Here is a 16,245-nt window from a genome sequence, read left to right as displayed (position 1 = left end):
GTTTTAGGTTTTTCATATAATAAAATATATGATCTTTTATAGTTTTTCCAATTTAAATTTTGAAAGTTAGGTTACAACTTTTTTGCTTTTTCTTTATTGTGAGGTGTATTTTTAAAGATCAAAGTAATACTTGCTTGCAGTTAAAAATTCAAATGGGGCCAGGTACAGTGGCTCATGCCTGTAATCCCAGCACTTTGAGAGGCTGAGATGGGCAGATTGCTTGAGCCCAGGAGTTCGAGGCCAGCCTGGGCAACATGGTGAAACCTTGTCTCTACAGAAAATACAAAAATTAGCCGAGTGCAGTGGTGATCACCTGCAGTCCCAACTGTTCGTGAGTCTGAGGTGGGAGGATTGCTGGAGCCCAGGAGGTCAAGGCTGCAGTAAGCCGTGATCATGCCATTACACTTCAGCCTGGGCAACAGAGTAAGACCCTATCTTTAAAAAAAAAAAAAAATTCTAATGGGGCTAGAATGCTTATAATAAAAACTAGCAGCTCACTTTCCCACTCTACCCAACTCCTGATTCCATTCCACAATAACCACTTTTCTACTGTTGACTTTTCTAATTTTCTCTTACTTAACCTATATATTTCTAGTTGTGCAACAATCACCACTGTCTAGTTCCATCCAAAACATTGCCATCCCCCCAAAAATCTTGTACCTATTAAGCAGTCATTCCCCACTCCCACCACCCCCCCAGGCCCCGGCCACCGTTGATCTGCTTTCTGTCTCTATGGACTTGCCTATTCTGGATATTTCATATAAACAGAAATCTCTTACTAATTTCCAAACAGTTGGATGATCTGTGTCACATGCCTATCATTAATATTTTCCAGTTACTTGGTGTCAGTTTCAGTCTTTGTTTTGCTTGCCTTTTTTTCCTGGCATTGACTCCCCAAGGGCCTTTTGTCCCCCTGCTCCCATGTGGCCGCTCTCTAGGGCAGCTGCACAGGTGTCATCCTTGGACTCCACTTCGCTGCTCTTCTATGTTACAGTCTCTTGTTCACTGGATCCTATTTTTCTCTTTATTGCTTTATGCTCTTCTTTTGCTGGAGCCTATCCTGCAGAAGCTTCCTGCCAATGATTGTTTTGGAGGAAATTAAAAGAAAACCAAACCAAATCTCTCCTATCCAAGGGGAAGAACTTTATCCCCATATTAATTGAATATAGGATTCGAGATTTAAAATGTTGGTGGCAGTTAGAGTTTGCTCTTTTTTTTTCTATTGGAAAGGTCCACAAATGTTTTGTTGACATTTTTGTCTTTAATCCATTTGAATTTGGGGTACATGTTATGATTTGTCTACATTAATTTCCCTTTTAAAAATAAAAATAATTCCTCAACCCCAATTAGACAATTGAGTTATCCTTTTCACACTGGTACCTCTTTTATAGTACAGTGCATTCTTACGTATAACAGGATCTGTTTTTAGCTGTGTATCCTGATTCAGTAATTGGTATATATGTGTGTGTCTATAGATCAATAGAATGCCATTTCCATGTGCAGACTCAAGGGCAAACTTAATCCTTTTTCTATGACTACATCTCCTGTCAGGTGTCCCCTCTGCCGTGGCTCTATAGGATTCTGTTAGATAGCGGTGGTCATTGCACAACTCTACAAATATACTAAATGCTACTCAATTGCTCATTTTAAAATGGTGAGTTTTATGTTGTATTTTACAATACGAGAAAAAAACATACAGAGCAAATTAAGCAATAAAAAGGGCAGTTACTAACTCCAGGGAAAATAACATTTAATTCTGTGATCTTTGAAATGTCTTCTATTTAAATGGTTTTAGAGTCCTACATATATTATCTATGTGACCTGCAAAAAGTAACCTAATCTCTTTGAACTTCATTTTCTTGTCTGTAACGTGGGTTGTATCAGTTTGGTTTCTTTGTTGCAAGCTGCAGAAACCAATTGTGTCTTTAGCAAACACGGACTGTTTGGAAAGCCCAGATCCAATTTGCCTCTCAGATCCACTCTCTGACATTCTCCTGCAGTGCGTCCTTGGGGGCTGATCTCTACCGTCCGCTTCATCTGGGCGTGCTTTATCCTCTGGCTTCTAATTGTGTTTGGCCAGTGGTAGGAAATCAGAGCGGGAAAAAAATGTAAGAGTATTAATTTTCCCACTCCGCCCCTGCCAGCCTGTGGTAGTTACTGTCTTTTTTTTTTAAGGAAAATGTATCCAAAACGTGTTTATTGGAATGGTTTCCCATTCATCCTGATTCAGGGTGCTTTTAGTGCTGCTTCCTCCTAAGAAACATTCTTCTGCCGGGCGCGGTGGCTCAAGCCTGTAATCCCAGCACTTTGGGAGGCCGAGGCGGGTGGATCACGAGGTCAGGAGATCGAGACCATCCTGGCTAACATGGTGAAACCCCGTCTCTACTAAAAATACAAAAAACTAGCCGGGCGTGGTGGCGGGCGCCTGTAGTCCCAGCTACTCGGAGGCTGAGGCGGGAGAATGGCGTGAACCCGGGAGGTGGAGCTTGCAGTGAGCCGAGATCGCGCCACTGCACTCCAGCCTGGGCGACAGAGCGAGACTCCGTCTCAAAAAAAAAAAAAAAAAAAAAAAAGAAACATTCTTCTGTAAGCTTTGCCTGTCCTTCCATAGGCTGATAGGACAGTGGAACAGTCAACACACACAGCTTTGGGCATGGCAAAAGAGCATGGTGACTTTATAGTATCCTGGTCATTTCACATCCATGAAGAAGGAATTGGTTTGTCACCAGGAGCTTCTCGGGTTTTCTCTTCTGGAGAGGCGTGAAGGAGATCCTTCTCTAGCGACATCACGCTGGAAAGCTTATTCCTTTTTCTGTGTCTGCATCTCCTGTTGGATGGCCCCTCTACTGTGGCTCTGTAGATTCTGCTAACGTGACTCCCTTTTTTAAATCCTTTAGTCTGCAAGTGGAGATGCAATTCTGTTGACATTTCCTGAGTTTGTCTCCTTACCTCTAGGGACCTAGTTAGGTAGCAGGTAAAAATCAACTGTCTTCTAGAAACGCCACTGCTAGAATGAGTGAACTTCAATTGTTTTTAGGCTTTTTGTTTCTCAAAATTAAAACTGCAGGAAAGGACCAGGCAATTCACCTAGCATGGATCATTTACCTTTAAGGTAATTTACCTGCCCCTTGGCAAGGGGAGAGCAAAACGCCTGGATTAATAGTCCTACTGCTGAAATCAAGGACAGATAATTCTCCTAAAATAAATTGTTACCATAGGTAAGAAACACAGATACTGCTAAGCTTAAACAATATATTTCCACTGCATGAGGATGCTAATAATATCTGTCCCACACAATTATTAGGATTAAAGAGTAAAATTAGAAAAGTTAACAGTGCCTGGTAGGTACATGGTAAGGGCTTAATAAATGCTGGCTACTGTTATGAAGATGTTTTCCACATTTGTTTTCAGCTTTTAATGTTTTAATTATTTTCCTAAATAAAATTTAGAAACATTTTCCAGGTTTCTAAAAAGTAAATTTCTTTGGGATTTTTATTGGACTCAAATTTATAAGTTAGGAAGAACTAATATATAATACTCAGATCTTAAAAACATCAATGATATATATTTTGATAAATTTTTATAGCTCCTAGCAAAATTCTGTAGTTTATTTCATGCAATGTCTTAACAAGTTTTAAGTTTATTCCTATATATTTTATGATTTTGGATTTTCTTCTTCTTCTTTTTTTTTTTTTTTTTTTTTCCCAGGGTCTGTTGCCCAGGCTGGAGTGCAGTGGTGCTATTTCAGCTGACTGCAACCTCTGCCTCCTGGATTCAAGTGATTCTCATGCCTCAGCTTCCCGAGTAGCTGGGATTACGTGTGTGCACCACCAAGCCTGACTAATTTTTGTATTTCTAGTAGAGACAGCATTTTGCCATGTTGGCCAGGCTGGTTTTGAACTCCTGGCCTCAAGTGATCCTTCTGCTTTGGCCTCCCAAAGTGCTGAGATTATAGTTGTGAGCCACCACGCCCGGCTCAGTTGTTACGGTGAATGGGATTCCCCATCTTATGCAAAAATTACTGCAGAGACCATTTACTCCCCGAGGTAGATTAGTTTTGAAAATAGAAACATAGATCCAACAACTACTCAATGTTTGCTATTTGCTTGTTGAGAATCCTTACAGCCTGGCAATTACAGGGTTCTAGATATCTGGCCCACATTCAGATACAAATTGTCTTTACAGTGTTGGCCTGTAGGTGTCACTGTTGGTCAAAGGAAACGTCTCAGTTTAGCAGGGAAGTGAGTTGTGTTGACTTTGTATCCAGGAGGTCACTATGGAAAAGTTTTTGCAGTCAACAGACAATGCCCCACATTTATGAGCTGCTTTACTTTCCAGCACCATTGGTAACTTGCCTTTCCTGCTGCCTATAATTGCAGGTTTGTATCTTTTAAGTTAAAAATGTGACTGGACGTGATGGCTCATCCCTGTAATCCCAACATTTGGGGAGGCTGAAGACGGAGGGTTGCTTGAGCCCAGAAATTTGAGACCAGCCTAGGCAACATAGTGAGACCCTATCCTAACAAAACAAAACAAAACATTTTTTTTTTTTTTAAATTTTCCATCCATTTTTCTTTCCCTGCAGTGAGCATATGTGTGAGGTTATTCTATTTTGAACAACTCCATGGGTCATTCATTTTATTTACACTTACCTGATGCCTACTGTGTTCCAGGCACTTTTCTTTTTTTTTTTTTTTTTTTTTTTTTTTTGAGATGGAGTCTCGCTCTGTCGCCCAGGCTGGAGTGCAGTGGCCGGATCTCAGCTCACTGCAAGCTCCGCCTCCCAGGTTTATGCCATTCTCCTGCCTCAGCCTCCCGAGTAGCTGGGACTACAGGCACCCGCCACCTCGCCCGGCTAGTTTTTTGTATTTTTTAGTAGAGACGGGGTTTCACCATGTTAGCCAGGATGGTCTCGATCTCCTGACCTCGTGATCCGCCCGTCTCGGCCTCCCAAAGTGCTGGGATTACAGGCTTGAGCCACCGCGCCTGGCTACAGGCACTTTTCAAAGCACTTGGCAAATATAAACCCATGGAATTCTCATAACCCTAGGAAATAGATATTATTATGACCTTCACTTTATTGATTTGGAAACTGAGGCACAGAGAGGTTGAATAACTTACCCCAAGTCACACAGCTGATAAATGATGGGGCTGAGATTTGAATCCAAGTAGCCTGGCCTCAGAGTTAGTATTCTTATGAATGTCAATAGTGCCCCTGAAATAGCAGAGCTCTTATTTGCTCGCCTTCCCTGCCTCTCTTAATTGTTGACTTTTCTTTTTTTTTTTTTTTTGCAGTGTCTTTTATTATGACATAATCACTAACTTAAAGAAAAATTGCAAGTACATAGAACTTTTCCCCCTAAATTATTTGAGAATGTTGTTGATATGATGCCCTGTTACTCCCAAATGCTTCAGTGTATATTTCCCACAGACAAGGACATGTTACTGCATATCTACAATACAACCATCAAAATCAGGAAATTAGGATTGATATGTGTATTAGTCTGTTCTCACACTGCTATAAAGAACTACTTGAGACTGGGTAATTTATAAGAAAAGAGGTTTAATTGACTCACAGTTCCACACGCTGTGCAGGAGGTGTGGCTGGGGCGGCCTCAGGAAACTTATAATCACGGACGAAGGCGAAGGGAAGCAGGCATGGTCTTCACATGGCCGGAGCAGGAGGAAGCGAGTGAGGGGGGAAGTGCTACATACTTTTAAGCGACCAGATCTCTCGAGAACTCTGTCACGAGACAGCACTACGGGGATGGTGCTAAACCATTAGAAACCACTTATGTGATCCAATCACCTTCTACCAGGCTCCACCTCCAACACTCGGGATCACAATTCAACGTAAGATTTCAGTGGAGACAGAGCCAAATCATATCAACGTGTTACTAATATCTAATCCTCAGATCCCGTTCAACTTTTGCCCCTTGTATGTTGTCATATCTCTTTAGTCTCTTTTAGTCTTCTCATGACTTTCATGCTTTTGAAATTACAGGCCACTTATTTCATAGATCATCCCTCAAGTTGACGTTTCCTCATAATTAAATTCAGGTGTGCATTTTAAGCCATACACTCACAGAAAAACACCGTATTCTCACCTGCATCCTATCAGGCAGTGTGCGATGTGATTTCTGTTTGCCCATACCAATGATGTTAACTTTGATTTCTTGATTAAGGTGGTGTCTGCCAGCATTCTCCACTGTGAAGCATCTCTGTTACCCTTTGTAAATTAGTAGGTCTTTGTGAAGGGAGATACTTTGAAACTATGTACATGTCCTGCTCTCCATCAAACTTTCCATTGATTCACTTATTTATATTTTCTATTTTATCCAATGAGTTATAATCCATTTATTACATTACTTATTTTGATGCTCAAAATAAATTTTTATATCCCTGATTTGGCCAGCAGGACTCCCTTCAAGCTGGCTTCACTGTCCTTTCAACATGTTTCTGTCCTTCTCTGAGCACTTCCTTTCTTTTTGGTACAAGATGTTCCAGGCTCAGTTTGCACTTTTCCTGCCCCAGCCCTGGAATCAGCCATTTCTTCAAGGAGCCCAGATCTTTTTTGGTAAAGCATCATGTTTATAAGCCAGAGTCTGGTATAGGGATGCCTGTTGATGTGGGGATGTCACTGCTCCCAGGCTCTTGCAGCTGGCAGACATGTACATCTACATTTATTTCTAAATCTGTTTATATAGACAAGTGTGAGTTTACATGAAAACTTCCAAATCCTATCCAACACCACAGCGTTCCTTTTTAGTTTTTTTCCTTTCAGTATCTGCAACTTGTCTCTGATGAGAAACCTGCCTCACTACCCTTGATGCATTTTTTTGTAGATCACTCCCTGTGTATCACTTATCTCCCATCCCCTGAGGACACCCTCCTCACCTCTCTCCGGTTCTGACGGTGCTGGACTTGTCCTCACGTGAGTGCCCTCATCACCTAGTTCAGGCTCTTACACCCATGCACAGCTTTTCGACGTGGAGGCACCCTTCTCACCCATCTAATGGCTTCAGGACTGAATTGTTTGGGAAGAGAAGAGGTAGAGAAAGAAGACGGATCTTTCCTTAAATGTAGAATTTTGAGTCAGAATCAAAATAGTACTTGACTCCCCATGCGTGCTTGTTCTGGGGCAGGAAGGAGAGATGCCTGGAGTTAAGCTGAAAGAGTGGAATAGGCGGGGTGGGCACAGGTCCCAGAGGTGGAGCACCTGCATTCCAGGCACAGCTCTGTTTCTAAGGGGCCAGTGATCTTAGAAACGTAATTTGATCTCTTTGTGCCCCTGCTCTTCCAATAATGAATTGGACCAAATCTAAATCAAAGACTGGTGCCCCATGGCCAAAATTGGCCTAAGTCCTTATTTTGTTTGGGAGTCAACTTCCTTTCTTATTTTTTTTTTTTAGACAGGGTCTCCCACTGTGCCCAGGCTGGAGTGCAGTGGTGTGATGATGGCTCACTGCACCCTTGACCACCTGGGCTCAAGCAATCCTCCTATCTCAACCTCCCAAGTAGCTGATACCACAGGTGCGTGCCACCATGCCTGGTGAATTTTTGTATTTTTTGTAGAGATAGGGTTTTTCCGTGTTTCCTAGGCTGGTCTCAAAATCCTGAGCTCAAGCAATCCACCCACCTCAGCCTCCCAAAGTGCTGGGAGTGATACAGACAGAAGGCAGGGAGATACTGTGTAGAAGAGGGCGGTTCCCTGTCAAAGGCCCTGCCCTCAAGCTTGGGAACCCATGGCCCTAAATGGGAACAAGCATTCCTGTTTTTGTGCCCAAATGTTGCCTTTTGCCCCACCATGCCCCCTATCCTGTACTCATATAAACCCCAAACCTCAGGCTCCACGAGCAGAAGAACAGAGGAGCATAAGAGTGCAGCAGAGGAGAGAAGGGAAGGAACATCTGAACGTTGAGAGGAGTTTGGCTGAGGATGGTTGGAGAGGAGATTGGCTGCGGGTCTGCCTAACTCCAGGGGAAGATCATCTTCCCACTCCATCCCCTTGCCAGCTCCCCATCCATCCCGCTGAGAGCCACCTCCATCTGGCAATAAAATCCTCCTCATTTGCCACCCTTCAATTTGTCCATGTGACCTGATTCTTCCTGGATGCTGGACAAGGACCCGGGTACCAAGAGGGCACTGAGCTAGTTAACACTTAAGCCATCTGTGATGGCAGAGCTAAAAAAGTATTGTAATATGCCCACTGGGGCTTCAGGAGTTGCAGACACCCACCCCTAGATGCTACTGTGGGGTTGGAGCCAAAAAGCGCTTGCCCCAGCTCCTGCATGCTCCCTCTCCTCTGTGGGGTTTGAGTGCACAGTGGCCGAAGAGATGAGCCACACTCTGTCACACGTCTCTGAGGGGGGTCAGGGAACTCTCCCATTTAAGGATTATAGACGTTAGCCACTGCACCAGGCCAGGAGACAACTTTCAAAAAATCAAATTTAAGTTTCTTTAGTTGGAGGCTATGCACTCCAATTAGCCCCAGGTGGGTGACAGCTCAGACCATCTTTCCCAACTTTATAAATTTCCCTCTTTAGGCTAAGTTACATTTCAAGCCTCTTCTAGCTCAAGGATTCAATGGCTTTCTCCTTTAGGCACTGATGAATTAGGCACACCTCCAACTACCCCTTCTTGGCTAAGGGCAGTCTTTCTACCTAGAAGAATGAAATAGTCTTAGACTTGCAGGCAGGGCCCTGGTATTATTTAGGACATTATTTTAGCTGCCCTAACAGAGACCTCAAAGAACAAAAAATAACCAAGGTAGTTTCTCACTGAGCCCAGGTACAAACATGAGTCCAGCGTGACTCCATGGTGTCTAGGCATTCAGCTCCTTCTGCATTGCTGTTCTGCGTCAAGGATGGCTCACTGCCCTGTCCATGTGTCAGCTGGTCATTAGGGGTGGGTCAACCCTTCCATTTCAGGGTGGGGCCCAGAGGTGGCACACATCACTTCCACTCACTCCACATTGGCAACACTTAGCCATGCAGCAAATACAGCCAAAAGGGAGGTTGAGAAGCAAGTATTTACTCTTGGGAGCCACACACTCAGTCAAGAATTGGGTGCTCTATGATGCTGAAAGAGGACAGAATGGATACTGGGAGAAACTAGTGGCCTCTGCCACAGTATTTGTGAAAACACGCCTCTCCACCCACTGTCTGGAATATCCTCTGTTGCATTCATTTTCATCTCCTTATACTATCAGAGAGTAGCCAGTTAAGAATTCATTTAGGTTCTGCCACCATTCCCTGGAGCTATCCATCCCTCATCCCTTAGTAACAAATAGAAGTAATCAGCCTCCAGAGGCAGCCAGTCAGGGAAAATTTCAAAATTATTAGGAAGAGAGTAGGAGGTAGAAGAGGTAAATTTGGACAAACGGGACAGTTAGAGATAGGATTGGCAAAGATAGGAAACCCTGTGGGGAGCCAGTAGGCAGGATGGAAAGAGTGGATGGAAAACATAGTGCTGATAAGGGAGGAGAGGCTAGGGCCGAGTGCAGAAGCTTCCTTCAGCATGGCCTCTTCTCCATTTGCTATGCTCTGGCTCAGCAGATTCTTAATCTATGGCACCAGGCCTGTCAGGAGACCTGCATTTAATCCCCAACTTTTAGCCAGGAAACACTGGGAAAGCCACAATTCTTTTTTTTTTTTTTTGAGATGGAGTCTCGCTCTGTTGCCCAGGCTGGAGTGCAGTGGCATGATCTCGGCTCACTGCAACCTCTGCCTCCTGAGTGCAAGTGATCCTCCTGCCTCAGCCTCCTGAGTAGCTGGGATTACAGGCGTGTGCCACCACGCCCAGCTAATTTTTGTATTTTTAGTAGAGACAGGGTTTCACCATGTTGGCCAGGCTGGTCTCGAACTCCTGACCTCAAGAGATCAAGCCCATCTCGGCCTCCCAAAGTGCTGGGATTACAGGTGTGAGCCACTGCGCCCAGCCAGCTACATCTCTTCTAAGGCTGTGAGCTAGGAAGGTGAACTGTGCTCACAATCTCAAACAGGGTCAGGGAGAGAAGATTTACTTGCTCTGTGCCCTGTGCCCTTTCTTGGGCCTAGAGGACACATTGACTTATCTTTTCTGGGGATAGTATAAAGGAACATCAGCTTGCTCCTATTTTGTACTGGAGAAGCTTAGAGAATCAGATGCTAGTTTTATACTACATCCCTCAGTATTAAGAGCTTTAATTAAAAAAAGAAAAAAATAACAGCTGGGCACAGTGGCTCATGCTTGTAATCCCAACACTTTGGGAGGCTGAGGAGGGAGGATCGCTTGAGGTGAGGAGTTGGAGACTAGCTCGGACAACATAGCAAGACCCTGTATCTACAAAAAGTAAACAAATTAGCCAGATGGGGTGGTGCATGCCTGTAGTCCCAGCTACTTGGGAGGCTGAGGCGGGAGGGTCACTTGAGCTCAGTAACTGAAGGTTGCAGTGAGCTATGATTGTGCCATTGCACTCCAGCCTGGGTGACAGAGTGAGATGCTATATCTGAAAATAAGTGAACAAATAGATAAAAATAAAAAAGGAAAAAAGTTCATCTTTGGCTACATGTAAAAAAGAAAATAAAAGGAGAAAGAATTAGCATGATTCATTGAAGATTTTTTTCCTTCCTTGAAGAAACAATTTGTTCCAACCTAAAAAATTATGCAAAATCATTGCAATGTTTCCCTGGTGTTTTAAATCCAGATTTCAGGTGCCTCAAAGAGAGTGATCAAGTGATTTTAACCACCTGAAATGAAAAAAATAAAAAAAAAAGAGGCCGGCCACAGTGGCACACGCCTATAATCCCAGCACTTCGAGAGGCTGAGGTGGGTGGATCACCTGAGGTCAGGAGTTCTAGACCAGCTAGCCAACATAGTGAAACCCCATCTCTACTAAAAATACAAAACAAAAATTAGCCAGGTGTGGTGGTGCACATCTGTAGTCCCTTCTACTCAGGAGGGCTGAGGCCCGAGAATCGCTGGAACCCGGGACATGGCAGTGAGCCGAGATCACACACTGCACTCTAGCCTGGGAGACAGAGTGAGACTCCGTCTCAAAGAAAAAAAAAAGGTAAATGAAAAGCATCAGACAGTTTTGTATAGCTTCTAGACCATAGAACCTGCAGCAATAACTCAATGAGTTTTTATTCTCGTGTTTGCCCTGTGCAAGGAGCAGACCAAGAGAAGGGGTTTGCTTGCCCTTGACTTTCTCTGCCATCAGCCCCAGCTGCCAAGTAAAGTAAATCACAAATCATGTAGTATTTTCTGTGAATGCAGGTAAGCTTAGCACCCCTGGCCTCATTCCCTTCCTTTTATTTTTTGACCTCTACATTTAACTATGACTTTTCTGGTAAACACATTGCCTCCTTTCCTTCTCCAGGGATTTCATTTTATTCTTGCTCACTGAAAGCACAGAACTACCCCAGCTGTGGCTAGTTTAGCCTTCCCAGGGCTCTCTCCACTGTGGCCTCCCAGAACTTCTAATCTACACAAGAAGGCTGCCCTACTGTTGACATTTTATAACCTGTGTGCCACTGTGACTAAATGGCTGGAGTTACCACATCCGCTCAGTCCTGCATCTTTATAAAAAACCTGGGCAATGTGCCATCCATTCTGTCCACCACCAAGATTTTTCTCTGTAAAATGCTTTCTTTAAAGTCTGTGCACAAAAGTGTAATTGTTCCCTCAGAGTTGCTAAAATGACTTGAAGGGCTTGAGTTTTTAGGAGCTTTCAGAAGCAAAAGGAGCTTTCTAATTGGACAAGCTATTCCCTCCAGCAAAAGATCCTTGGCTGAACTTTTTTTACCATATTAAGCAGCATAGTGCAAGCTGCACTGTGGCTTATGGTTACATAGTCACTACAGAAAATTCACTTCAGGGTTATTTCTGGTTTGTTATAACATGTATTTCTTTTTTCTTGTGTGTATTGCTTATTAACAGTAAGGAAGGTTACAGAAAGCTTTTTATGACCATCCTCATCCCAGAGTCAAATTAACTTCTCCCTCTTTTTGTCCCCAACAGATGCAATGCACCCTGATTTTTTCATGTCTGTTTCACTCACTCAGTGGATGCTCTGTGAGGGCAGGACCTTGTCTAGTTTGTTCATGCTCTCTTGCTTTCCTGTGTTCATTGAGCAAGATGCCTGGCATATAGTGTGAAAGTAGTTCACATTTGTGAATATGCAAATAAATGGATGAATTTGTGGAGGTATTGGCTTCTTTTTACGTGTTTGGTAGAATTTGATTATGGCAGAGACTGCTATTTCCTACCCCACATTCATCCCCTCTGTTCTAGGGTGGGCACATAGCTGCTTGGAATAAAGTCAGCCTCTTCTGCCTCCTGACTGGAGGTATGGCCAGGTGAAAAAGTAGACAGGGTTCCTGAGGACTTCTAGGCACCACCAGACCAGCACCAAATTGCCTACCTGTAGGCTCTTAACCTTTATCTTGTTCATTTTTTTTTTTAATCACTGGCAGCCAAATCTAGTCATAACAGGTATGTTGGTTTAACATTTGTGTCTGTGAAGACCAGGGAGAGATTGGGATAAAAAATCTAAATCCAAGCCTGGATACAATGGTCCATGCCTGTAATCACAGCATTTTGGGAGGCCGAGGTGGGAGGATAGCTTGAGCCCAGGAGTTCAAGAGCAGCCTGGGTAACATAGTGAGATCCCATTTCTATGAAAAATGAAAAAAAAATTTAGCTGGGCATGGTGGTGTGTGTCTGTAGTCCCAGCTACTTGGGAGGTGGAGGCAGGAGGATCGCTTGGGCTCAGGTGGCCTAGGCTGCAGTGAGCCATAGTCATGTCAGCTGTACTCCACCCTGAGTGACAGATAGAGACCCTGTCTCAATCAATCAATCAACATAAATAAAAATAAATAAAATGAAAATAAAAATCTAGATCTAGGTAGGATGACCATAGAAAACCATGCCAGTTTAGAGGCGTTTAGAATTAACTAAACTTATATTCTTTGTTAATTTATTTCATATCTATTCACTTACAAATGTGGGGCATTTCCCCTTTTTATCTTCTTACTCATTGGTTTAGGAATAGTAATAATATTATTAGTACATTAAAATGTTGATATATTTGAATACATCATGCTAGGCTCAAAATATCTATGTAAGTGCAACTGGCAACAAAGCAGGAAGTTTGATACGCCCACCTTGGTATTTTTTTCACTCTCAGACATAAGGGGAAGGCAACCAATTGTGATTTTTTTTTTTTAAGTTTTTCTCTTATTATTTTTATGTCACAGAATTCAATTTCTATTATGTCTTAAATAATTTTATTATTATTATTTTTAGATGATGTCTCATTCTGTCACCTAGGCTAGAGTGCAGTGGCATGATCTGGGCTCACTGCAACCTCCACCTCCTGGATTCAAGCAATTCTCCTGTCTCAGTCTCCCCAGTAGCTGGGATTACAGGTGCTAGCCACCATTCCCAGCTAATTTTCGTATTTTTAGTAGAGACAGGGTTTCACTCTGTTGGCCAGGCTGGTCTTGAATTCCTTACCTCAAGTGATCTGCCTGCCTCGGCCTGGGATTACAGGTGTGAGCCACTGCACTTGGCCAAATTTTTATTATTGCCTCATTTAACTTAGCTCATATAAATACGAGCTTCCTTATTTGGAAGGAAAAGCATTGAAGTGTTCCTTTATTTCTATAACTGGTGGTTTCCCGTATATACTCATTGTCTAAACTATGCTTTACTTACCTTCTTAGCAATAAAGGAATAAGGAAATTCTTTTTAAAAGGGGTGAAAACTGTGGGTGGCTGTGGCAATGTGAGCAGACAGTGGGGAGGTGGTGATCTGTGAGCTAAGATAAACAGATTTGTGAACCTTGGCTTTACGGGAAAATTCTTTTTCTTCAATTTTAAGTGAGTCATACTTTTTCTTTTCTTCTTATAGGACTTCTCATGAAGCACACAGTCATGAAGTTGGGAACTTATCAATCTAGTTGGAACCATAGGACATTAAAATAATGCCTTCTCCTCAATGCCCCTGGACCTTGAACTAGTAGGAAGCAAAAAGCAGAGGTTTCCATTGAGTTGTGCTATTTGGGGAACCTCCATTGACTTGGACAATGGAGGTTCAGCTATCCATCAGCTATTTGCAGAGTCCAAATTTTTATGCTTCCTACTGAACCCCCAAGTCAAAAACACCATAAATTATGTTGTACCATATCAAATTGTCATTTTAAAAAAAGTTTAAAAATAATCAAATATTGCCAGTTTTATTTGGTTCAAGGTATAGGTGAGTTTTCAATTTTCATGATTTTTTGAAGAGTTAACTTCTTAAAATAACTAGCATGAATATTACCAGTAACAAAATGTTAAATATAGAGCAATAGTTGAAAATTGATATTTTAAAATAATTTATATCGAAGAACACTAAGAATTGGAGAGTTTAGACTGTTTGCCCACATGCACACAGCTGGGAGCTGGAAGGGTCATAATGAGAACCTGAATCTGGCTGAACCTGAAACCCAGGCTGGAGTGCAGTTGTGTGATCATGGCTCACTGCAGCCTCAACCTCTCAGGCTCAAGTGATTCTCCTGCCTCAGCCTCCAGAGTAGCTGAGACAACTACAGGCCTGTGCCAACACACCCAGCTAATGTGTTTTTATTTTTTGTAGAGATGAGATCTCACTATGTTGCCCGGGCTGATCTCAGACTCCTGGGCTCAAGTGAGCCTCCTGCCTTGGCCACCTGAAGGGCTAGAACATCTTATTTTCTTATTATGAAACAGGGCTTTTGAAAAAAACTTGGAAAATATAGGTAGGCAAAAGAAAAGAAATTTGGAGAATAAACAGATATTATCTTTTACCCTTAGTCTAGAGAAGGGGAAAGTCAATAAACAAGTAAATCAGCAAACATATTGACCACAAGTTGAGATATTTGAAACAAAACGCCATTGAAAAGAGAGAAGGCTTTTAGAATATAGAATAATGGGGTCAGGGAGATGTGGGGGAATATCCTAACTTAGGGAGGTCAGCAAAGTCCTTGTTGAGGAGCTGACATTTCAGCTGAGATGAGAATGGAAGGAGTGATGCAAGGAGCTGAGCGTCCAGGCAAGGGTCAGTCAGGGCAGTGTAAAGGATTAGAATGTACCATCTCAAAATATGCTGCTTTGGCGTATTGATTATTTTCAGATGAAGGCAGTTGAGAAACAGCATATGCAGGAAGGGCTCTCTGCCCTCCCTCCGTCTACCTAAAAGCAGAGTATAAATTTCCCATAAGAAAAGTACCCTCCCTGTACCAGGAAGAAGAGGAGAACATTCTTATCATTGGAGATGGAGAGTTGACACTGAGATGAATCTATAAAAACATGTCTTACTAAAATAACTTTTATCTTCCATTCGTTTCTTTATGTATTTTCTAGTCACTTTCTCACAATTCACTACCCCTAGCCCAAGCCTTTTTTTCCTTTATCTTGCCACATCTCTACAATTTTTTGCCCTTTGTTAAAATGGTATATGAACCCCTAGGTCTAACGGTCCTTTGGATTTTCACTTTTTTCTATGAAGCCTCCCATGTTATATAAAAATATTAATTAATATCAAATAAAATGTGTATACTTTTCCTCCTATTAGTCTGTTTTTTGTCAGTTCAAGCTATCATCTCCAGACTCAGAACCTAAGGGGGTAGAGGAAAAGTCTTTCCTCTTCTACAGCAGGAAGGAGGTTGGCATATTTGATATTCTTTCCAGGAAGAGGAAAAAGAGGAGGAAGCCAGTGGGGCTGACTTGGAGTGAAACAGGGGATGTGAGTGTGTGCAGGATCCCTGCTGTTGTAGGACTTTCTCCTTAGTTCAGCTAACAGCAGGGTTCTTGTCACACAACCATGAGAGATTAGGCTTGCAAACACTTTGAAGGTTTGAGAAAAATGGAATTTATTGGGCAAAAAGGGAAAAAACAGGAAACAGGGACTCTCAGCAAAGCAAAAGTCCTGCTAGCTGGCTTCCTGCCTCACAGATGGAATCCCAGGTTCCACCCTGGAACAGGAGAGGCCAGGTTCCTCCCACCTGCAAATGGCATGAACTTCCCGAGGCTCCACCCTTTCCTCCCAGTGTGCAGGCTGGTTGAAGGTTCTGCCAGGGGGCCCTTTTACTTGGCTGTCTCACTGCCACACACTTTTGTAGATTTTGGAAGAAATTCTGTCTTATGAGGACATTAATTGTTTATGTAATTAAAAAAAATGGAGGACAGTCATGATGGCTCATGCCTATAATCCTAGCACTTTGGGAGGCTGAGATGGGAG

General features: G+C 42.7%; 1 long non-coding RNA gene across 1 annotated transcript; it reads left to right on the top strand.

Moving 5' to 3' along the window:
• Positions 1 to 5,296: 5,296 nt before the first annotated feature.
• Positions 5,297 to 14,205, top strand: LOC103885386. Its single transcript, XR_648433.4, has 2 exons — positions 5,297 to 6,934; positions 13,897 to 14,205. It is a non-coding gene; the product is annotated as an uncharacterized LOC103885386 (long non-coding RNA).
• Positions 14,206 to 16,245: the final 2,040 nt, after the last annotated feature.

The sequence above is a fragment of the Papio anubis genome, chromosome 5 (genome assembly GCF_008728515.1).
Source record: "Papio anubis isolate 15944 chromosome 5, Panubis1.0, whole genome shotgun sequence".
NCBI classification, from domain to species: domain Eukaryota; kingdom Metazoa; phylum Chordata; class Mammalia; order Primates; family Cercopithecidae; genus Papio; species Papio anubis.
The sequence above is the reverse complement of the archived record's forward strand: the minus strand, read 5'-3'. Positions and strand labels throughout refer to the sequence as shown.